At 38.5% G+C, this 21,770-nt stretch overlaps 2 long non-coding RNA genes across 4 annotated transcripts in view; one reads left to right on the top strand and one right to left on the bottom strand.

Moving 5' to 3' along the window:
* Positions 1-284: 284 nt before the first annotated feature.
* LOC120321410 overlaps positions 285-21,770 on the top strand; it is a 36,563-nt gene continuing 15,077 nt past the window's right edge. Inside the window, exons 1-3 of one of the 2 annotated variants that reach the window (XR_005561017.2) lie at positions 285-688; positions 748-1,065; positions 1,133-1,172. This is a non-coding gene — a long non-coding RNA (uncharacterized LOC120321410). The remainder of the gene's footprint in view (positions 689-747; positions 1,066-1,132; positions 1,173-21,770) is intronic. The other variant, XR_005561016.2, reaches the window with a different exon arrangement.
* Positions 3,816-21,770, bottom strand: part of LOC6533582 — a 33,371-nt gene continuing 15,416 nt past the window's right edge. The window contains exons 2-4 of one of the 2 annotated variants that reach the window (XR_005561013.2): positions 21,388-21,426; positions 18,899-18,942; positions 3,816-10,550 (exon numbers count right to left, since the gene is read on the bottom strand). This is a non-coding gene — a long non-coding RNA (uncharacterized LOC6533582). The remainder of the gene's footprint in view (positions 10,551-18,898; positions 18,943-21,387; positions 21,427-21,770) is intronic. The other variant, XR_005561012.2, reaches the window with a different exon arrangement.

The following is a 21,770-nucleotide window of genomic DNA, read 5'->3' as shown; positions in this document are numbered from 1 at the left end:
GAAAACTGGCTTGGGCCGTCAAACAAAGCGCTTTTTATGCTGGATAGTAAGGGAATCTGGCACTCGAATCGCAAAACTAAAATTGAACGTTAAATTCGCTTAGGGAGAAGTGCACTAAGTGGTATAGATTTATATGGAACGAATACAAACTACCTACACATAGACTCGCTTAACAATCAACTCAAGCGTTTTTTAGTTCATTATATTTATTAATTTCTTTTTTTGGAAGTACAGCTCTTGAAATAAAAAATGCTGATTACAAAAGAAATTGTTATAAAGCAAATTGGGAAACTATTAACCGATAAACCCAAAAACCTCACACCAGCAAACATTTAGTAGTCCGTTAGCTAACACACGATTTTATCAGCCAACTTTACCACTTTCCTCCTCTTCATTGAAATGAAAGAGCTGGCTTTGTTTAAAATACAATAAATTGTCAAGGGGTTTCCATTATACTAAGGAGTTTCAGACATTTAGTGAAATCATACATCAGGGTATCTTAAATGCGATCATATATATAGTTCCACAGACCGCTTTTCCAGTTGAAGATCGAGGCTGTCCATCGGATTAGTAGTGGAGTAGGTTATAAACGTAGTTTTCTAAACGACTTAGTCACCAGTTTGGGTCGTGTCAATGCGATTGGCATTTAACGAGCTTCATGGCTTGTAGGGCTAACATTTTGGCATAAGTACACACCCAGTTTCTATTTTTTCTCCATGAATTTTACTACCATTTTTTTTTTTTTAGGATTTTTACCAGCACATATATCTGTGTCGCCCATCTCTACTCTGCGCCCAACTATCCCCGACTATCTATCTAACTATTGTGAGTACTTGTCATTTAGCTTACTATTTACTGTCACGCTTTTGAGTGCCCCTCGAATGGAAATGGGAATGGAAATGGAAATGGAAATGGGTCTGCGGCCGAAGGGGCTTGGCTAACTGGGAAGGGCCGTCCGAGAGATATCCATTCGGGAGTGTAGGGAACTTCAGAGTTTCAGAGGACCGAGTCAGTCGACTGACCCGCGATAAAGCCAGTTGTTTAGCCAGTGAATCAGCGAGTGAAGTAAGCCCATGATAAAGGTTAATAAGAAGACATTAGGTTTACTTTTAATTATTATTGTTTATTTCAGAAAAAACGCTTATCAATCAGTTTCTAGCTAGTAAATCAAAGTAAGTTTTCTAATGTTATAGCTATTCATATACATTATACTTCATAACGTTGTCAGCTATCAGCTAATATCAGCTATGTTAAGAATTTATCCTTATAACTCTACAACTTACAATCTGACTTCAAATGACATTTTAAACATGTACACTTTTGACCATATTCCTTTAAGTATTCAATAGTTGTTTATGCTTCTGCAGACTATGACTATATATTATATTGCTTTATAGTTGTTTTCATTAATCGACCTTTAAAATTTTCTATAACTTTCACCAATAAATCGTACCTAAAGCCGTTAGTCTTCTATAGTTGGCTCTGGTAGCTAGAAAATTGGCTCATTATTATACCCCTGCCAATTGCGGCTTCATTCTGCCGATGTTTGCCAAACATCAGGTGGCTGTGAATCGGACTTGGTCAGCTCTCCGTTGGTCAATCTCCCTCTCCCGATCCCGATCCTCCAGCTGCCATCCTGCATGTCCGTTCCACTTGTCCGGTGTCCCATGTCCCATGTCCAATGTCCAGCGATGTCGGTTAGTCTGGCGACAAAAACGGCGCGTCAAAAGCAAACATTTTGCGCGGCACAGTTTTGATTTATGAGCTGAAATTAAATTAACTGCTGCAACAGCCGTGCAGAAGTGAAGGAATTTAAAGCGTTGAAATCGGCAGTGCAATGCTGCTGCTGCTGCTGTTGTTGGTTGTTTGTTGGCCTGGTCGCCATCCTTTTGGCCAACAGTGACAGTGGCAAGTATGCTGCGAAAATTGCGAAAGGCGCACGGAAACCGTTTTGCTCGTTTCATTCCCATTTTTGCGCGATAAAGCAAATATATATTTTTTATTTTTCTCTCTCCCTCCATTTTAAATATATATATTTTTTTTCGAGTTGATAAAATTATCATTGTGGCCTTTGGTGTGTCATTGCAAATTGTGTGCGCCGTTGGCGTTATTATTTTTTATTTCGCTGCTTATCGGGCATAGCGAAAAATAAGTACAATAAAATGAAATACAAATGGCATGCATTTCTCCTATCGACATGCTTCAGTTTGGACTCCATATCTTTCTTGTCGCCCAGACAGTTGTTTAATGGTTTTTGGAAATGGTCTTTCTGGGCATTTTGTGTCTCGAGTCCGAGAAATTCTTCACCAAAATCATATGGGTAGTTTACGTTTCAAGCACGTAGACAACTTATTTGGACTTTTCTGGTAAAAATTCTAGGTTAGTAGAAAGGCTTTTGTTAACTCTATCCATTCCCTCATTAAATTACATTTAAACAACTTCCTCCGTTGTAACACACCAATCAACCACAAACAATTTCCATTAGCTGCTTTGCAAGTTTACCAATTAGCAAATTCAATGTGGATGCCATTTAGTAGCAGGTGAAAGAGAGGGCTATATGAGCAGAGCGGGACAGAGCAACCACAAATCCAACATTATCTGTACTTGGCAATTAATTGAAATTGATATTTAGTTAGATTAGAAATAACGTTGGTGAATTTATGACAAGTACTTTTAAGTGGCTCGGATCAACCGCACCTCAATCGGCCTTTACTCGGAATTAGTCATTCAGAACTGCCTTTCCATATCTTATCGGTAGCTGGTTTTTAGTATCTTTAGCTGTTCTGATGCTTTTCAAGTATTTTTTGCAGCGGAAAAATTTTAATCATCATTTTAATGAATTTGCTAATTCTACGGGCTGTTATTTTGGTACATTTTGAACAAATGCAAGAGCAAGCGATTCGCGCGCGTTTTTATAGCGTTTTTAAACGCACTCATTGTCTTAATTAAATGTTAGCTTTGGGGTAGAATTGAATAAATCCAAGGCCCAAAATGAAGGACCTAAGAAACAATTTAAAACCGAACCTAATACAGTAATAATATAGTTTTATTAAAAAGTGCTTTGCTGTATCAATTTTTAAAATATATTCATTCATGGATATATTTGAAATACACATTTAATTGGAATAATGATAACATTGTGTTACTTCTTACCAACCACAAAAGAAAAGCTCATTTCGCTCTTGAAGAGCAACTTTGCATGAAGGTCTGTGGCCTCAAATTACTATAATAAACTTGGGTAAACACTACTGAATTTCGAAGAACATTTTAGTAGTAACTCTTACTTTCCCATCATTTGCAACTTCCTTTTCGTTTGTGTCCAGCGTTTTCTCATCGTTTTAAAACGCACTTTTTGTTTGTTTTCGCCATACTTTTTGGGATTTTTGCATTCACTTGGTTGTTTTTTGGTCTTCCAAGAGCACGGTATGAAGTTCCTACGAGTTTATAATGAACGTAGGAACTCTATACCTCGCTGATGGCAAAAACCAGGTAAAAAATATCTTGCCAGCGCGTTTCCCTTTTTCTTTTTTTGTTCACAAAACTCGAGCTCAAACCGTAAAAGAGGCGAACAACAACAGCTCACATACCAGCTTACAAAAATTCCAAGTCTTGTTTTTTTTTTGATTTTTTTTTTTGTTGGTTTCATTCTGTAGTATTTCTCAGTTACTCGACTGATGGGATTCTCTTCATGGGATTTGTGCTGGGGGAATTTCTAGCTTGATGTTGATGATGACGACGACGGTTATATATGGGGGTTATATATGGTATGGTCCTCCGTCGTTTCTCGCTTGGCAGCTTTTTCATGTTGTTTTTTCGGGGTTTAGGTTGGCATTTTTTTGCTGTATAGACTTTTTGTTTGATTGAATTTAAATATTTTTCAAATCATTATTAATAATCTGGAAATCGGCGCGTGTGTGCGGGTTAAACCATTATTATTTGTTGAAATTATATCTGCGGAAAGTTTTGGCTAGGTTTTTTGTTTATAATTTAGATTGTATATTTTGCCAGCTAATCTTTAGCGGAAAGTTTGCTTATATCTCTAATTTGGTTTTATATTTTAATTTTAAAGGAAATTTTAAAAGGAAGTAAGGCACTTATAATGTGTTTTCCTACATCGAGAAAAAGGATGTACAATATTTCTGGGAAGAATAAGTTACTTTAGCTACTAAACAGAAGTGTCAAATTTTGCTTTTAAAATACGATATTTATAGGAAGTTGATTTCCTCTTAGAAAATGTAGAAAACTTTGATCTTTTTTGTGTTCTGATACACAAAATGGATTGAATGTGCTGAATATGCATTCAAAAAAAGCTTTTTAATGTTTACTCATTTCTTCTTTGTTGTATTAAAATCGTTTAGGTATTTTTAAAAATGTTTTATTTGATATTATTATCTCATTTATGCTTTTAAGTTGTTTAATTCTTATTATATTTAACTTTGTAAAATTTATTTGCTTTCAAATGTATTTATTTTAATTTTTCAAAGCGTTGTATTATCCGGTTGTTTTATTAAACTTAAAATTTCCCGTTTCTTGTTCATCACTTGGTAAATTGTTTCTCAGTTTTTACGAATTTTTGTCAAGTCACGCGAATGCGAAAACACGATGCGATTTGCGAGCGATTGATGCGCGACTTTGGAGCTCCGAAACCGAACTGAAAAAAACGCAGCGAAGCCGCGCAGAAAATAACTCGATGCGGCGATGTTTGACGTCGACGTCGGCAGAGGCAGTGACTGCGTCAGCGGCGGCTGGCAGCGACGTCGACAGCGGCCGAGGGAGTCGATCGCGCGACTTTAAACGCGCGCAGAAACTTCGTTTCAAGTCGCGCGCAGCTATAGAGTGACTTTTTCTTCGAGTGCATTTGTATCTTTCTCTGCATGTGTGCGTTCTTTGGCTTGGTGTTGGCGCTGCAGTCGCTGCCTGCGTCGACGTCGACTGCGGCTTATCGCTATCAATCGATAATCGCCAGATTAGAAAACGCGTCGACGTTCACTTGTGCACGTAAGCAGCGCTACAAGTGCACCACACACACACTGAAACATTCAGGCGACTATATCTGACCGATGAAGTAATTCCAGTTTTTCTCCATTCTATAAGTAACGGATTTTTAACTTTGAAGTAACCACAAAACTCTTGACTTTCATGGATACTTAGATACAAATTCCGTTCGATGATTTTCAAAAAGAGTCCAGATATTTCGTATTTTTCAAAAACTTCGCTTTAAAATCATCCGCGGATTGCGTCCTTCGTATTTGAGAATCGTTTGGTGACTGAACTGAAAACTGAAAACCGAAAAGCACGCGGTTTCGTGGTTGGTTGCTGTCGACGTCGCTGTCGTGGTGGGTTTCTTTGCTTCGGTGGTGGTTTTCTCAAGTGGTGAATTGCCCACTTGTAGCGGCTGCATTGCACACACACACATCCACACACAAACACATGCACACACGCTTGCAGAGCCAGCAAATGCATATTGGTTGTGGCTTTGTCGCCGTTGCAGCTTTGTCGCCCAACATGACGCAAGCAGCGGTGAAAGCAGCTCTGCCGACGTCAACGTCGCTGCTTGCTGCGTGGGCGCCGCACGCTTTTTCAACTCAATTAATATCACCAAAACGGCAATAAAACTGTATAAAAAAAATAGGAAAAAAGCGACTTTTAATTAATGAAACAATTAAATGGTTTTGAGCCAAAAGAAGGCATGCACCGGAAAAAAAATCTATGATTTTTGAGCCACTTCAAGGCCAACGGCAGCCAACAAACAGCAACAACAAAAGGAGCAACAACACAGCGACGGAGTTCGATGATCTGTTTACGATTGTTTTTTTGCGCGGCGTCGTCTTCGCTTGTTGTTTTTGTTGCTGTTACTTGTTGTTATTGTTGGTCGTTGCCTCCGCTGGAAAAGGCAGCAACAAAAACAGGAACAGCTAAGGGCAAGTTATTGGGCGCTAAGTACAATACTGAGTGTAAATTGTAAGAAATATTACAAATTATTTCACAAAAAATGTCTTAATATATTTCTAAGATTTTTTTTAATTCCAACTACAAAATAACAGCAAAACTGTTTTCCCAAAAGTTGTGTTACAACTTTTTGTTGCTTTTTATTATCAGTGCAATTTGTAAAGTTTTCTTTTCGTTAATGGAATGGATTTTATTATTAGTTTTTTGATACTCTTCAATGGAGCCCTATTTGTGTGGCAACTACTGTGCGCAGGCCTATTGCCGTCGGCGTCTCTGCCGGCGTCGCAGTCACCGTGCGTACATACAGTAGCTTGGCCTCAAGTGTATTTTCACAGATATTTATCTAGATACGCGCGACGAGCGCGCGCTTTTTTGTAGTCCTTAGTGTTGTTGCTTTTCGTATTTACCGTAAAAGTAAACAAGCGATATACAACAACCAAACTAAACAGCTACAACAACAGCAACCAACAACGCGCACACGACTTTTGAAGTGCCCACAACAAAAGCCATGGGCAAATAAAGATCTACAATAGGCAAACTCTTCGTCATCGCGGCAAACGTCCATTTATGATTAGAATTTTTCAAACATACGTAGAGTATTATAGGGTATGCTAACTTTGATCAGAAAAGAAGTTCTGTGAATAGCGGAATTCTACATAAGGTTTTTAATAGGTACAGAACGAAGTTTTTTAGGAATTTAAAGTCTTATCAGCTTCGTATGTATGCATATGTACATCCATATGTACACACCTTCACAAATATAGTATGTATGTAAATAATATTCAAACATTTAATATTTTTAGCTTAAGAGATTTTTGCAAGTTTTGTAATATATGCGATAACATATGTACATAAATGTATGCAAATCTGTAGTCTTGACTAATATTCACTTCATAAAACTCCAAGATTTTACTAAAAAGGGTATTTGGAAAGTGGTTTTAAGTAAAATGAACCTTTATTGTTGTAAATGCTATCTGTGCTTCGTCGTCGAAATATTTTTGGCGCCTTTTAATGTGGGCTTTACGTTTTTAGCGGGCTATTTTAGCTTTTTTCGACTGGATTTTTTTTATAGTCGGAACACCTGATTAACACCTGAAAACGCGTTCTTTCATTATCGATTTCTGGCACGTGTTAAGTGCAACAACTGCAAGGTCAAAAATCGGCAGAGAAATGTTTTTCGATCGTAAATAATCGTAAAATTGCATGAGTTTTGGGGGCTTTTGTTGCTTTCCGCTTGAAAAAAGCATAATAAAATGTTAACAATAGAGAGAGCGAAACAACAACCTGTTTCCAAGCAGCTCTGACTTTTGTTATTTTTCGTATTATGTGTATTTAATCTTTTTTTTTTTTTTTTTTTTTTTTGCCATTTTCGCTTGGTTGCGTTGCGTTTTTGAAGGTCAACATTTGGCTTTATTTCACTCTTTTTGTTCCCCCTGGTTGTTTAATGAGCTTGAAAAAGTTGATTTTGATGTTTAACGGATCTGCGTAAAAATCTTCAGCACTTGCGTGTAGTTCGTTGTTGGTTCCCCAAAAATAAAAAAAAAAAATTTTAAACAAAAAAAAAAAAACGACGAAACAAAGTACAAAAACATGTTCAACAAATGTTGGACAAGCAATTTTGGCGGTCAGAACAAACACGCCACGAAAAGTTAGTGAGTCGGGGGAAAATACTGAAAATTCATAAGAAAAATGTGTCAGAGCTGGCAAAGCCGAAAAATTAAAGACAAAGACAAATGCGGCATGTCTTTTGGTACATGAGCAGCGATTAGCGACAATTTCTGTCCAGTCATAGCTTGATAAAATGGAATAGAGATACCCACAGCATGGGTCAACACATTAGCAAGGCTTACTTCAAGGAATACCTTTTTGAAATCCATTTTTAACATAATAAAAAACAAAAGTAAGTAGCCAAAAAATGAATTCCCGTGTTACCCAAATATTTTTGGCTTTACTCCTATTTACTTAACCGCCATTGTGAACAATGGAGATGGACAGCTGAAAGATGCGATGATGCAATCGCATTTAATTAACAAGCGAGTAAAGAACTGTGCTTTGTGGCAGGTTCTCTTGACCAAAACCGAAAAAATGGTAAAGGGACAAAAAAAAAAACAACTAAGAGCCAAAGAACAACAAAATCCAAAAGCGAGATGAACATAAATCTCAAATTTATGACTGCCACTTGAGGCACAAACACAGACAGACACACAGACAGGCCCAGAAAAAAAAGTATTGGACACCTTGACAGCGCCCCTAGATTTATGAGAGGCCCATACAATTCATACATCAACAGCTCTTTTCATAATCGCCCCACAGAATTGTATTTCTTTTATACAACATATTTCTTTTTCAATGATAGAAGTTAGAAAATATTATAATTTCTTCGTTCCATTGAAATAAATCTTTTCGGGGCATTGCGTAGGCGCAGCAACACACACACATACACACAGGTACATCATTTAGGCCACGCCCTATTTTTTACAAACATTTTTGAGGTTCTTCCAAGAGCCTCATGAATTTCAATGAAATTTATGACAATAAATCAGCTGGGCCCAAAACTGAAACGAACCCAAAGTCTAACCAAATTTTTCCAATTTGTTTTTCGGCAACTCTTTAACAAGCCAAAAAAAAAGGTTGATTACACTCGCAGAAAAATTCTGGAACTATTTTATCAGTTTTTTAAAATTCACGTCCTCCCATAAATTTTGATTTATTAAGCTGATAATATTAATATTAATAATTATAGCACACGAAAAGTCATACTAAACTTTCCAGTTCAATGAACTATTAAAAATATTCAATTAACATTTTTTTCTGTGTACGCTTAGAGTGCAAAAAAGAGGTAGAGTCTGGAAAATTTGCGAATGTTTCTTATCTCGCTCATTTACACACAGATCTGTGTCAGCAGACAAACTTTTTTCGGCCGAAAAGTTTGTGGCACACTTTTCCGCAGCACTTTTTCCCTTTTTCCTGCTGTTTTTTTTTTGGTTGAATTTTTTTGGGGGTGCCGCCACAAGGAGACGCCTACAACAATCATGTGTGGATGTGTGTGCATGTGCGAAGGACAAACATGGCTGTCAAACGCCTGAAGTCCTGGCCAAGAACCAAGGAAAACCACCACAGACACACACTCACCCACACACAGGCACACACATGAGAGAAAAGTTATGAACTACCCAGGCAATGAGGGCAGCAAAAATTGTAACACATATGAACGAGAGGGAGGAAATATGGCTAAGACGGGGGTGAGTTTTCCCCCCACACACAGTTGCTGCCCGTTGTATTACTTATTGATTATTGTTTTCCTTCGTTAAGGAAAAGTCAGTGAAATGGGGGGAGTGACGCATTTTGTGGCCATCCCTTTCGCACATTGCGTGCCTATTTAACATTCATATGTTTTTTTTTATTCCTTTTTCTCTTTTTCCCTGCTGGGGAAATGTCTCATAAATATGATTTATATATCCACACACAGGCGTAGTAGCCCAAAATAAGAGTAGGTACATACATATAATTGCGTGTATGGAGATCTGATATATAAAGTGTGTGTACTTGTTTTTCGCACCAGCTTATTAAGACTCCGGAGATTTTGGCTTCAAGAGCCCTCGGATTTTGGTTGAGGTTGAGTTTGAGATTGAGGAGGTGTCTCGGGTATTTTTCGAGTGCAGTATTAACAAAACTGCAAATCGAACGCAAACACTTGCTGCCAAAAATAAACGATATGTGTATCGTTCCACTCCCTCGCTCGTTTGCCAGTTCAATCGACCATGTCAATCATATGACGGACACAAAGCAGATTGAAAATAAAATTGAAAATAAATTCATTTGGGCTTGCCTTTTTTATTCACAGAGGCACTGCAAGAAATTCACTAAAATATAGTAGTCAATTTTAAAAAAATAAACTGTTCGTTTATAAGACAAAACGAAAATTAGGAATCTTCCTTTTGGAATGATCCGCCGCGTGGGACCAAAGTGAAAATTTCTTTTCTTTTTTTTCCCAATGCATTTTGTATGCTTAACAATTGAAAGCCAATTGAGCAAACTGCACTTTTTGTTATTCAGCTTCCTTGTGTGGCTGAATTTTGGGTAACTTTTTGCAGTCCTTTTGCTGTCCAGCGGTTCCTTGATGTAAATGCAAATTCACACAGCTGCCCGATACTCTCCCCACTTTCCCCGCCATTAAGATATTCGCCCTTTGTTCCTGTCATGCGTTTTAGCAATTTGCAAATTTACAAGTTGCACATATGGGTGGAAAAGAGAAGGAGACACGCGTGCATGTTTAATATCAAATTATGAAGCGGCTTTTACCCTTTTTTCGCTGCACCACCCCCTCCCCTGCCCTACCCTCTCTTCCCCGAAAAAAACCCCCTGTGATTGCGCAGTTTTTGAAGTGCGTTGGCAACATTTGTATGCAAATTGCTTTTGGCGAGTGCATGTGCAACATGTTGCCTTTGTGGTTCTGGTTGCACAGTGTTCCTCTTCCAATTCTTTGGGGTCTTCGGTTCTATGGTACTTCGGTTCTTCGGTTCTTTGGTTTGGTCCGGGGTTTGGGGTTTGGGGACTCTAGTAAAGAGCACGGTTACGACTGAAGACTGCCGTCTGCCTGCCTGCAAATAAAGAACGCATTGAGTTTTTATTAGTTTTTGATGATGCTCATAAAACGACGCGACGGCAGCGATGATAAAAATCAGTTTGCTTAAGTAAAGTGAGGCATTTAGAGGGTAGGAAGAGTTGAATTGATTGTTCAAAAGTAAGCGTTGCTAAAATGCAATAAAAAAAATAAAGTGAGCTCACTCCCCCTCTGCATCTCCTTTTCTGTGCCTTTTGCCATTTGATGGCGTTGACAAGTGGCCAAAGTGGCGATGGAAAGAGGCCATGTGGGCTGTATTCCCTGCTAAATGGTGATTCAAACGATATGCTCTCGAGGTCGTATTTGTTTCGGGGCATTTTATATCTCCGAGTTGATGGGGCAGTAACTGCGTACCATAGAACCAAACTCAAATACACCTCCATAAACATACAATACCTTAGGTATTCCAAAAATATAATTAGCCTATCGGACTTTGAGCTGTAAAAGAAGTGAAAAAAACAAAAAAGTTTCCCATTGTTCTTATATGCCTTGAAAAAGCGCTAGTGCCAGTAAGCCATTAAGCAGCATTGCACTAATATAATTTATAAAAATATCTCAGATCATTATGACTCTTTAAAACCCTGTGCACTTCAACTTTAAAGACCGAACCCCATCGAGATCCTTTGGTTTTCATGCCCGATTCTGGGCCAAATCAGGTTGCCCCATCATCATCAAGGACAGTTCACTGTCCCTGAACATAATGATAATGACTGCCGGCCGTGCAGGCTGCATGTCACACATCATAATAATTACGGCTATTGATGGTACGACTTCACTACCTTTCGGCCACAAGCCGTAAGCCATGAGCCATGAGCCATGAGCCATAAGGTGTAAAGCAGAGGTCCCCGAGTGCCTTATAAACAATTACGTTAATAGTTCCATCGGCCATAGGAACTATAACGTTTAATGGACTTTTAGCTAAATTAACAAAACCAACAATGGGTCAGTCAGCCACTGGAAGAGAGAGAGAGAGAAGGGAAACCTAATCGCTGACCAGACGCGCCCCTCTTTTCGCCTAATGACACAACATTTCATTAAAAATAATTTCACAAAACATTTGACGTATTACGTGCAATTGGCATTTCTAATGACAAAACAGCTGTACATAGTCGTCTAGTCTATCATCCCCATCTCTTCCTCGAGTTTTGTTTTTTTCTGTAATAATTGTAAAAAATGTTGTTTGTTTTTTTGCTTCGCTTGTTACACATTTGTTTAGCTCGTTTTAGTTTATTCATAGCTAGACAATCTTATCTCTGCGAAATCGCTGTTAAAACGTTTTTAATTTTCCAATCGCCGCGGCACAATCGCTTAATTATAGTACCTGATTCAAAAAACACTACAAATATTGATTTACTTGTAGATCTGTTATCAGGATCTTCGAGCGTACAATTATTTTCCCAGCATTTTTGTTTTTGTCTACGAAAAACTCGTTTTGTTTAAGCAAAATCTGCGAACTCCATTAGGCATAATTTATACTTTTTTTTGCCAGCTGCCGTCAATCAAGTGTCAGATGCAAAGCCATCAGCAATATCGCATTTCTGGCCACAGCGAACTAATTTAATTACGAGGAAAAAGCTATCTGTGCTAATCACAAACATAATGATGTTGTTGCTTTTTTGCATTGGCTAATTTTAAACAAGTTGAAGTTGCTCGGTTTCTGTTCGTAATATATTTTAATTTATGCTCCGTTGGCAATACTTTTGGCTAGGCTCGCTGGCACGCCGTAAAATGGCGCGTAAATAAACATTAATTTTAATTTAATGAATTAAATTCCAAAAGCGAAAAACAAAAACTCGACTGGGCCCATCACTACCATTTCGTTTTCATCAGGGTGACTCACTGCATCTGGTCATAGTTTCAACGCCAGTCGGCGAGTTAGTCGCCTTGGCACAATAAATAAATATGTAAGAGGTTTCCCTGGTCGATTATGCGCATAGTGCAAGTGTTTGCCACACATTGTTTACACCAACACCTCCGGACTGATACATATATTTATAGATATGTATATCTGCGTATATATAGTGCAGCTGATGCATTGCACAAATGCAAATCGCACAGAAAGTGGTTGTCATTCATAGAAAGTGTCATTGCAGTTCATTCAGGAATTGAATAGTTGCATTATCGATTCAAATTCCATTCCAAATTTGTTTCTATTGCATATTAAATTTTTAATTTTAAATATGTAAACTTCTTCTTTGTAAAAGTGATGAATTAAGAGGAATTTCGAGTTTAAAGAAATATTGAATAATAATATGCTTTTTGCGATTATCAAAAGGTTTCAAAAGGTTACCTTATTATCTTAAATATATTAATAGCTTTAAATCAATTTTAGGTCTAGCACAATTTTCAATGAATTATTGCTGCAGAAGCTTTCAATGTGAAAATCAATAGGTGCCTCCCCGTTTTTAATTGAGTTTATCAATTGACTGGCTCTCTCAATAAATTAACCAGCACTCGCTCATTAAATCAAAGCAGCCACAACACTGCAGCATAATTAACAATGCAACCTAAAACTATGTACAATTAAATTAAGCCCAGGCTTTTGTTGCTACCGTTGCAGTTGCAGTTTTCAGTTTGCAGTTTGCAGTTGATGTTGCTTATGTTGTTTATGTTGCCGTTGGGCTTATCGAGCCATGCATCGCCTGTTGCAAGTTGCAGGTTGGCGGTTGCAGGTTGCTAGTTGCCAGTTTGCCAGTTGCAGGTATTTCCTGTCAGAGATTTTGCATAAATAATTTTTGATAATCAAAGCTTGCGACGGCCACATAAATTTAATTAGCGGCATATGTTGCATTTAATTAAGCAGTAAGCTCGCTGACTTAGTGCGTCTAACTTTTGCTGTGCTGCTGCTTCTGTTGGTGCTTTAATTAAAATTCACACGATGTGAAATGCTCATTTCGTAGGCCAACTGCGTGCCTTGGTTCGTTTGCCATTATTGCAATGCTCTCGTATTTGTATCTCTACTTATTTTTTTTTTATTATATATGTATATATTTTTCTGCCTCCCCTTCATGGTTTTGTTGCCGCTGCATTATTATTATAATTTTTTCCCCGTTGTTTTGTATTTTATGATTTTTTATTTTTCCTCCTTGTCCGTTTGCATTGCATTGGATTGCATAAGCAGCCTGTTGCTGCCGTTTTTCTAATGCAAACGCTCTCATATGCGGCATGCATAATTAGCAGCCTCACACAGATACATATACATACATATGTATATACATTGCATTCGAAATTTTCATTTTTATTCATATTACCAACAATAAATTTTGTAATCTAAAGAAGGGGAAAGAACGCATTCGAGGCCGCCCGCTCTTCTCGCTTTAATGAGCCATTGAGCTTTAGATTTCTGTGTTTAGATACGCCCCAATATGAATGAGATTGCTCGCTGCCCATTTCCTCGAATCGAATTAAGTTATTAGTAATGGTTCAGCTGGAAAACTGTGTGCCAGCACATGGAAATGTTCTTCACGCAGATACCGAGAAAATGAGTTGGGAAATTTGGATCAGATATGAGAGCTCAGTTAGGAAAGAAAACTGTGTGCCATCCATCTGAATGAGAGGATTTTCAGCTAACTTTAACTTATTGCCAGGCAATCCCTAATAATCTTTTATACCTATGATATACTTTTTAAAACCATATTTCGTCATAGACTAAAATCCCTTTCCAGCTTGTCATTCGACAAACTGACAGCCATTTAATCCAAAGCAATCAGGCCGACAGGCCAGAGAACTTTATTAAATATTTCGCCACAATTACGAGGGGCAGAGTGAAAAATGTGGCAAATATTTAAGCGCTTGATATTCAGCTGTCAAACTTTGTTTATACCCCCGCAATACGCCCAATCTGTAGTATCTGTGTTTGTTTTAGTTAATTTTAGGTCGCTAAAATATGTTGCATGTGAAGATTTCAGCGCCAACGGGCGACCACCAAGCAAAAAATAATAAAATAATCAACAACAGAACATGAATTGTATTACAAATAGCAGTTAGACAAAGTAAACAAAACGCGGGGAGGCGGTGGAGAAAAAAAAGTACCAGGCAGACGGTCTGACGACAACTGACATGTGAGTGTAAAAAGTATCTGTGTGAGCGATTCTCCATGTGTGCATGTGTATCTGTGAAAGTCATGCAAACTAACTGTCAGACTGATAGATAGACGTTCCGAACCAGAGCAGCAGCTCGCTATTGCGATAGCGATACGGAGAGGTGCTGAGAGGGCACTTTCAGACAACAGACAAACAAATAATAATAAAATAATAATTGTTTGTCAACATTCGTTTAGCATGTGGTCTGGTCTCTGGCCTATACGAATATATATACACTGGCAAAATTTATATCTTGATAAACATCTTCATCACATAATATTTAGAGTGTTGCAGATAAAATATTATAACTGGGTTAGCCATACCAATATACTACTGAATGAATAGAAAATATTGTTACTAGCAGATAAGAAATTTATAATATTATATCTTTCTTTTTTTTCGTAAGAAATTCTGTTTCTTCAGAACGTTTATTCTCCATGTGCATTGTACGAAAAAGCGGCAGAAAAAATAAGCCAGAGAAACGGAGCTGAGCATGTGGAAAAAGGGGTGTAGTTGTTACAATTGACAATTGTCTGCATTTTGGCATGAAATGTCATATATGTATATAGAGTTTGAGGTAGATGGCATGGTTTCCATTTAAACTGCGTTTTGTGGTCGGGAAAAAAAGGTGAATGCCACATGGAATGGGAAATGGGCAGTGCAATCGTCATGTTGGAAATTTCAGTTTCAACTGGCAGTCAGCACGTCATTTGCTTATTCAATTTCATGACACATGAATGAATGTTGCGTGCACCTCGAACCTAGAATAATCATTCTCCCACCAATGACAAAAAAAAAAAAAAAATGGTAAAGAAAGAACAACACGAATGCGACACCAGCAACTCTGCGATAATTGATGATAAATGTTGTATAATTTGACAAACCTAACTAACAAAAAACTATACCCTAAACCACCAAGGAAGCCAAGGAAAATGCCGAGCAGAATGGAGAAAGAGTGTAGTGCCACCGGCAATTATCGCTTAAAAAGCATTTCCAAATAATTACACCGCCAGACGGAAATTCTAACACAAAGTAGCCAAGAAATGGTATGACAGAAAGAATTATTATAATAATATGCAGTTTAAAGCATATTTCACCTCGGCCTTTTAGATGGGTGGGCGTGGCTGGGGCGTAATTATGGGAATAATATGCACATGGAATATGTGTGAGGTGGCGCCACAGTGCGTTTCATGCATATAAGTTGTCTTTTTGAATACTACATATAAATAAGAGTATTAATTGGTATAAGATTACAGCCATCTGAATAGAATTTCTAACAATGCATTAAAGCCATTTACAACTATGGCTCGCACTGTACAAGACGGTAGCCACTGCTTCGGTCAGTTGGGTCATTCGACCTGTTTTCAGCAGGGTTCGAGGGGCAAGTGGGTGTGGCAGCCATGCCCAGCTTCTATCAATGAGCTATTATTAAGATTACGCATACGCCATGTTCCATTGATTCATTTCGTTTCGGTGCTTAATTTCTTTTATTTATAATCGCAATTTATAAATAAACTTTTAAGACCCGAAACGAGAGCCGTGTGAGTGAGAGAGTGTCGATGAGTAATTGCCTCATAAAAATTATGTGGAAATTAATTTTCACTGCTTCTTTTCCCTATGCATTTCCATTTTTTCTCTCTCTTTCCGATTGCTGGCTATGGCTTTTCATGTATTTTGTATTTTAAATGCTATTTTTAAATGTGGCCAACCGAAAATATTGAAATATGAATGCAGTCCACTGCATCGCGTTCCTCCCCCCATTTTCCCCACTTTCCCCACTTCGCCAGCAGGCACTTGTCGTTCGTTCCACCTGCCAAAAAGTGTATGAAAAAGCCCCACAACGCGCCTGACACTTTTAGCCCTAACCGCCTGGATCCCCCAATCCCCTGAGTACACCGGAAAAATTCAGGTATATATATTCATTACGTTTTTTTAGTACAACATTGAAATAGTTTCAGAAAGTCCTTACTGTTATAGGCTTCTTGGAGTTTTATATTTCCTTCATGAAGAAGAGTGAAGATTGAAAGTATATACGTGAAATATATACCTTCATACTCTTAGCAAATTTTTTTCTTTCATATATGTTAAATTTACTTTCGTCTTCCTTATTTTTCCCAGTGCACCCGTGCCGATATTTTTGGCCGCCTTCAAAGTCGTCCGCGTGTTACGTATTAAAATTAGTATGCAATATTTTTGTTTCAAATGAGGCCCTGAGCGGAAAAGAGACGGGAGAGGGCGGGAGGTAGATCGTTGAGCGGTACAGAAGTTCATGTTGCGCTTTTCCCCTTTCTACCGCTCACCGCACACCGCATACCGCCCACCGCCCCCCAAAACTTTCCCTTCCTCGTACCGCGTGCGTTTATTTTTGAAGTGTTGAAAATAAACCGTAAATAATCGCGTCGCTCGGTCGGTCGGGCAGCTTTACAATCAATTCACTTGCACACACGTCCGTCTATATATAAACCGATGGATATGAGTATGCACGTCTATATGCGCCTTCATAAGTATCTGTGTTTATATTTATAACAAGTTGCTTGCACCCGTCCAACGGAGCAGAAGCAAAAAATTAAAAGGAAAATAAATAAAATGAAAAAAGCAAGATGAGTAAAAATAAAATAAGGCAGAAGCATCAGCAGCAACAGCAGCAGCAGCAGCAGCAACCAGGCAACAAATTTAAAAATTATTGGTAATAAAAATCCACCTTCACAACCGCCCCCCCTCGCATTATGAATCGTAAAATCTGGATATTTAATATATGTTTTGAGTGCGCTGTGCTTTTGTGTGACTTTAAATATTTAAAAATGAATTATATAAATGCGATCACAAATCTGACATTTAGCTGCTCCACCACCGATCGTTATATTTTTTCGCAGCAGGGGACTGACCCCCCAATTTGGATCAGATGATTAGCCCAAAGATGGGTTTTATATTCATGCAATTAGCTTTTTATTGGGTAGTTTTATGGGGTCGAATTATGAGTATAGGAGATTATTTTTCGACCAGATTTCAGGTGCCAGATGGCAACACTGATTGCTACTAATGGTGGCTATAAACTTTTTGGGGACTGCCATCGATTTAAATGTGTATTTCGGTTATAAAACTATGAATTTTTGTGGAGCTTTGAAAACACATTCTGTGTAAGCTAAAAAGCTAGATATTTAAATGGGAATTACTGCAGCAAATGAATTTAGTAATAATTTTCCATCTTGTTGGCAAGAACAAGTCAAAGAACTTTCCCCCATTTGGCTTTCGTTTTCATTAAATTAAATTGGGAGTTTCGCAAACAGATGGGCAACTTCCAAAGAAATATCACACATCTCTGCACTGACCAGTTAGTTGACCAGTTGGTCTTTTCTGGCTGGGCATTCTGCTCCTTTTTATGACAAATTGTCACGAGTGCATTGATGCAAAAAACTTAAATGAAGCGACATGCTGTTGAAATGTCCGTACCGCCTTTTGGGCCCTAGACATTGCATGGGGCTGCAGATACGGATACACAGATACGGGTATACAGATACAGGGATACACAGCGAACAACTACAGTGTTGCGTGCACTTGCAGATACTCGAGCTGTATCTTTCGGGTTGTGCGCCCCGTCATATCATGAATACAGCACAAGAGCACAAGAGCACAAGAGCACAAGAGCAAAACAATGCACAACCGGGTATGCTATGTGTTGTTGTTTTGTGGACTTGAAAACTAATATGGGCTGGACTGGTGTGGACTGGACTGAACCGGCGCTGCTGGAGGACACATTACCCAGAAGTGACTAAGCCCGCAGCATGGCCTAATATCCCCTCCCTCGCCGCCCTCGCCACGCCCTTCATCCAAATGTCTGGGGCAGGCTCTCGAATTACACGGCCAGAAGCAATTGAAAACTGAGCTTGACAGTTTTTCGGTTTTTGCTGTGTTTTATTTTCGGTTTATGAATTGCCCAAAAAACGAGAAGAAATTGAACTTGGGTCTGTCTGTGCACTGCTAGAAATATAGAGTATTCAACTGCATATTTAAGTGACCTTCTATTAAACATATTAAACATATTTAAGTGACCTTCTATTGAACTAGATCTTGAACTTTAAAATTGGTAAAGAATGAAATATTATCTTTGGAACTTGTATCCAGTTTTTGAAAAGAAACTAGATTTAAAACCTTTGAAGCACTGTACATTTTTCTCAGTGCCTGTGCCCCCATCTAAATATATATTTTTCGGGTTTATTTTGGGTTTAGTTATATAGCTGCTTACCGTTAGAACGGAGTCTGGCTTTGTCTGGGCATTTGTGGGTCTTCCTGGAACGGTAAGCAATATGCTCAAAAGGCTTTCTTTTTTATTTTCTGTGGAGGGGGTGAAAGTGATCGTTGGATGGAAGGAGGGGTTGAGGGGAGGGGAAGGGGGGCGTGGCGAGTTGGCGCAATTAAATGTGCAACCAGAAATGGCAAGAAACGGAGCGAACTCTTTGTTGCAATAATTCAATTAGCACTCTTTCGGTTTCGTTTCGTTTCATAAATGTATTAGCTGGGATCTGTAATTTCCCCCACGTTCACTCGCCTCTTTCTTTATTTTTTTTAATTAATGTGCAGTTATCATGCAACCCGATTAACAGTCGAGTGCTGTTGCTGTTGCTGCCACTGCCACCACTGCCGCTCTGTAATTGCAACTTGTTTGTTATTTGTTATTTGCAGTCCAAGTCAGCAGTCAGCAGTCGCCTGCCTGTCACTGACTCTGTTCTTGTTGTTGTTATCTGCCAGGAATGCTAATTATAAGATTAGCGCCGTAGCCCAATCTATGCTCCACTCGTATGGCATACATTAATATATATACAAGTATATATACATATATATATAGTAGATATAAATATATATACATATATGCGCATATGGTTATTTCCCCGTCTTTGGGCCGTTGAGTATCTGAGTGTCTGCCTATCTCTCTGCATCTTTGTATCTCCATCTGCGGCACTTGGGTGATAGCGAACACGCACATGACACTTGACGATGTCGCTGGAGGATTCTGGCGGTGATTGTTGCCGAAGGTTGTTCATGGTGTAGGTTTTCTTGTTTTAGTTTTACACTTTTCTTGTTTGTATTATGTGTCGTTAATACGTGTTGGGGTCGTAGAAACATTAGCGTTGTTGTGTTGTTGAAAGTGTTGTTAACTTTAGTTAAAATATATGTGTGCAGAAATTGTGTTTTCAGTTGTTAAACGTATGAAAATATGTGGCATATTGTATGTTGGAGTTTATAGTTATTAATTGTAGTGAACCGAGAATTGTTGTTAAATCAATGTTATTGGAAAGTCCGTTTCTCGGCGTACCATTTCTACACTTCTTACTACAGATTTCCTAGTTTTATTTCTAACAAACCCACTTATTGTGGCTTAATGCATTGAACTGCATGCTTTCTTTTGACCCTGCTCAAAAAGTTTTCCCATCATCAGCAGCTAGGGCAATTCGTATGCGGTTGCACATAATAAAAATATTTTCAGACTTCTAGGCCTGGCAATTGTTTTTCTACGGTGTGTGCTTTTTGTTATCAGCATCAGTTGGCGGCTCGTTCCACAGCTCCACATCATCAGCAGCTCAGGCCGGAAAAAAACGATGCATCAGGCATATGCATTCCCATCATGTACGAGTGTGTACAGTGAGTACACTGCCACTGCCACTGCCACATAGACGTGGATGTGGATGTGGATGTGGATGCAGATACTTATGGATGGACTCGTTTGTATCCGAGGGTATGTATGTGCGAGTTGCTTTTGCTGCTTTGGCTGCTCTCCCTGTTTCGTATCTGTCGTGTGCATCTCTTGAACTATCAATTTAAATGTCAGTTTAAATTGTAGAATTTTTCATTTCGTGGACTTCGTGCATGAAAACTATAAAAATGTTTTCATTGTTTTTTCTTTTTTGTTGTTCCCTGCCTCTCTCTTTGTTGTTTTGAGAACTTGCTTAGAGTACGGCTAAGAAACATAGCCGGGCCATAAGGTGTGCTCATGTACTAAAGTACAGCGGGGGTTAAGTTAATAGTAGGATGTAGTGCCGTAAAATTGTTTTATAAAACATTTCTAAAATTGCCGACTTAATTACCTACTGGTTTAGTAATAGGTCAGAAAGACGATGTGATGTAGTGATATAATAATATAACTTTACATAACATTTGTAGGAGTGTCATAAATAAAAGTTGTTGTACTTATTTAAGCTACTGACTTGTGTTTATATGGGTTTCACAGCTTGATTTTATATTTCTTGTATTAAAATCTAGTTTTCAAAAGCTGAAAACTATTAGATTAAGCCCTGCTGTTTATGCCCATATGTGTGTGTTGGTATAGAGATGTTTTGGCGATATGCCCGGATCCAAGAGACCCAAAGACCGAGACTGCAGCCTGGTTCTGATTCCACGGCTTCGACTTCGAGACTTGGAGACTCCTACTCCAAACTGCGACTGCGACTGCGACTGCGACTCTTTTCGTGTGTGACTTGTTTTAGATTTCTGCTCGAATGGGAGCTGCTTGGGCTGCCTTTCAGCATTTGACAGCAGCTGTCAAAAAACGAAACTTGAAAGCGAACCGACCTCGGGGCCCCAAAGACGTTCAGCCCTCAGATCCAAAGTAAAAGTTGCAATATGTTTGTTTTGTTTTGTTTCGTAAGTTTCTGCCTGCCTCGCCTGGCTTCGCTTGTCTTGGCCTGGCTTGGCTTGGCCTTTTTTGGCCAAGTTTCACTCCGTTGGCTGATTTCTTACCTTTTTCGGGGGTCCCCAGAAATCGTTGTGATTTTCCCTCTGTAAATAGAAGAAGGGCAGAAGAAGATATTTGTTAGGAATTTGTGAATGCTTTTTGTTTTTCGGATTGTAAAGGGGAAAACTTAATTTCTACTCTGCATTGAGATATATGTATGCATGTATATCTGGTGTGAATGCAGACATCAATCAGGCAAACAAATATTTTTTTTATCGAGCTCCCAGCAACTTGGAAATTGTTTAAACAAATCGAAAACATTTGAGAGACAGACGCGGCCTATTAATTTCACATCTCATTTGAGGAGTTCGTTTCGAATTTATGAGCCCCCAATCTGGTTTCCATTGCGACGATATAATTATAATTCAGCTTTTGTTTTGCCAATTTT

Source organism: Drosophila yakuba, chromosome 3L (assembly GCF_016746365.2).
Source record: "Drosophila yakuba strain Tai18E2 chromosome 3L, Prin_Dyak_Tai18E2_2.1, whole genome shotgun sequence".
Classification (NCBI taxonomy): Eukaryota; Metazoa; Arthropoda; class Insecta; order Diptera; family Drosophilidae; genus Drosophila; species Drosophila yakuba.
Note: the sequence above shows the minus strand (reverse complement) of the source record. Positions and strands in the feature narration are given on the sequence as shown.